The following is a 2,467-nucleotide window of genomic DNA, read 5'->3' as shown; positions in this document are numbered from 1 at the left end:
GGGACTCTTTGAATGAACTTCCCCCAATCGTTTGTAACTTGTTCAGATTTTAAAGATGCTGAGTGCGACTCTTTAAATGAACTTCCCCCAATCGTTTAAACTTGTTCAGATTTTAAAGATGCTGAGTGGGACTCTTTGAATGAACTTCCCCCAATCGTTTAAACTTGTTCAGATTTTAAAGATGATGAGTGGGACTCTTTGAATGAACTTCCCCCAATCGTTTGTAACTTGTTCAGATTTTAAAGATGCTGAGTGCGACTCTTTAAATGAACTTCCCCCAATCGTTTAAACTTGTTCAGATTTTAAAGATGCTGAGTGGGACTCTTTGAATGAACTTCCCCCAATCGTTTAAACTTGTTCAGATTTTAAAGATGATGAGTGGGACTCTTTGAATGAACTTCCCCCAATCGTTTGTAACTTGTTCAGATTTTAAAGATGCTGAGTGGGACTCTTTGAATGAACTTCCGCCAATCGTTTGAACTTGTTCAGATTTTAAAGATGCTGACTGGGACTCTTTGAATGAACTTCCCCCAATCGCTTAAACTTGTTCAGATTTTAAAGATGCTGACTGGGACACTTTGAATGAACTTCCCCCAATCGCTTAAACTTGTTCAGATTTTAAAGATGCTGACTGGGACTCTTTGAATGAACTTCCGCCAATCGCATGAACTTGTTCAGATTTTAAAGATGCTGACTGGGACTCTTTGAATGAACTTCCGCCAATCGTTTGTAACTTGTTCAGATTTTAAAGATGCTGACTGGGACTCTTTGAATGAACTTCCGCCAATCGTTTGTAACTTGTTCAGATTTTAAAGATGCTGAGTGGGACTCTTTGAATGAACTTCCCCCAATCGTTTGTAACTTGTTCAGATTTTAAAGATGCTGAGTGGGACTCTTTGAATGAACTTCCCCCAATCGTTTGTAACTTGTTCAGATTTTAAAGATGCTGAGTGGTACTCTTTGAATGAACTTCCCCCAATCGTTTGTAACTTGTTCAGATTTTAAAGATGCTGAGTGGGACTCTTTGAATGAACTTCCCCCAATCGTTTGTAACTTGTTCAGATTTTAAAGATGCTGAGTGGGACTCTTTGAATGAACTTCCGCCAATCGTTTGAACTTGTTCAGATTTTAAAGATGCTGAGTGGGACTCTTTGAATGAACTTCCCCCAATCGTTTGTAACTTGTTCAGATTTTAAAGATGCTGAGTGGGACTCTTTGAATGAACTTCCCCCAATCGTTTGTAACTTGTTCAGATTTTAAAGATGCTGAGTGGGACTCTTTAAATGAACATCCCCCAATCGTTTGTAACTTGTTCAGATTTTAAAGATGCTGAGTGGGACTCTTTGAATGAACATCCCCCAATCGTTTGTAACTTGTTCAGATTTTAAAGATGCTGAGTGGGACTCTTTGAATGAACTTCCCCCAATCGTTTAAACTTGTTCAGATTTTAAAGATGCTGAGTGGGACTCTTTGAATGAAATTCCCCAATCGTTTAAACTTGTTCAGATTTTAAAGATGCTGAGTGGGACTCTTTGAATGAACTTCCCCCAATCGTTTGTAACTTGTTCAGATTTTAAAGATGCTGAGTGGGACACTTTGAATGAACTTCCGCCAATCGTTTAAACTTGTTCAGATTTTGAAGATGCTGACTGGGACTCTTTGAATGAACTTCCGCCAATCGTTTGAACTTGTTCAGATTTTAAAGATGCTGACTGGGACTCTTTGAATGAACTTCCGCCAATCGTTTGAACTTGTTCAGATTTTAAAGATGCTGACTGGGACACTTTGAATGAACTTCCCCCAATCGCTTGAACTTGTTCAGATTTTAAAGATGCTGACTGGGACACTTTGAATGAACTTCCCCCAATCGCTTGAACTTGTTCAGATTTTAAAGATGCTGACTGGGACTCTTTGAATGAACTTCCGCCAATCGCTTGAACTTGTTCAGATTTTAAAGATGCTGAGTGGGACTCTTTGAATGAACTTCCGCCAATCGTTTGTAACTTGTTCAGATTTTAAAGATGCTGAGTGGGACTCTTTGAATGAACTTCCGCCAATCGTTTGTAACTTGTTCAGATTTTAAAGATGCTGAGTGGGACTCTTTGAATGAACTTCCGCCAATCGTTTGTAACTTGTTCAGATTTTAAAGATGCTGAGTGGGACTCTTTGAATGAACTTCCGCCAATCGTTTGTAACTTGTTCAGATTTTAAAGATGCTGAGTGGGACTCTTTGAATGAACTTCCCCCAATCGTTTGTAACTTGTTCAGATTTTAAAGATGCTGAGTGAGACTCTTTGAATGAACTTCCGCCAATCGTTTGAACTTGTTCAGATTTTAAAGATGCTGAGTGGGAATCTTTGAATGAACTTCCCCCAATCGTTTGTAACTTGTTCAGATTTTAAAGATGCTGAGTGGGACTCTTTGAATGAACTTCCCCAATCGTTTAAACTTGTTCAGATTTTAAAGA

Source organism: Palaemon carinicauda, chromosome 9, assembly GCF_036898095.1.
Source record: "Palaemon carinicauda isolate YSFRI2023 chromosome 9, ASM3689809v2, whole genome shotgun sequence".
NCBI classification, from domain to species: Eukaryota; Metazoa; Arthropoda; class Malacostraca; order Decapoda; family Palaemonidae; genus Palaemon; species Palaemon carinicauda.
Note: the sequence above shows the minus strand (reverse complement) of the source record.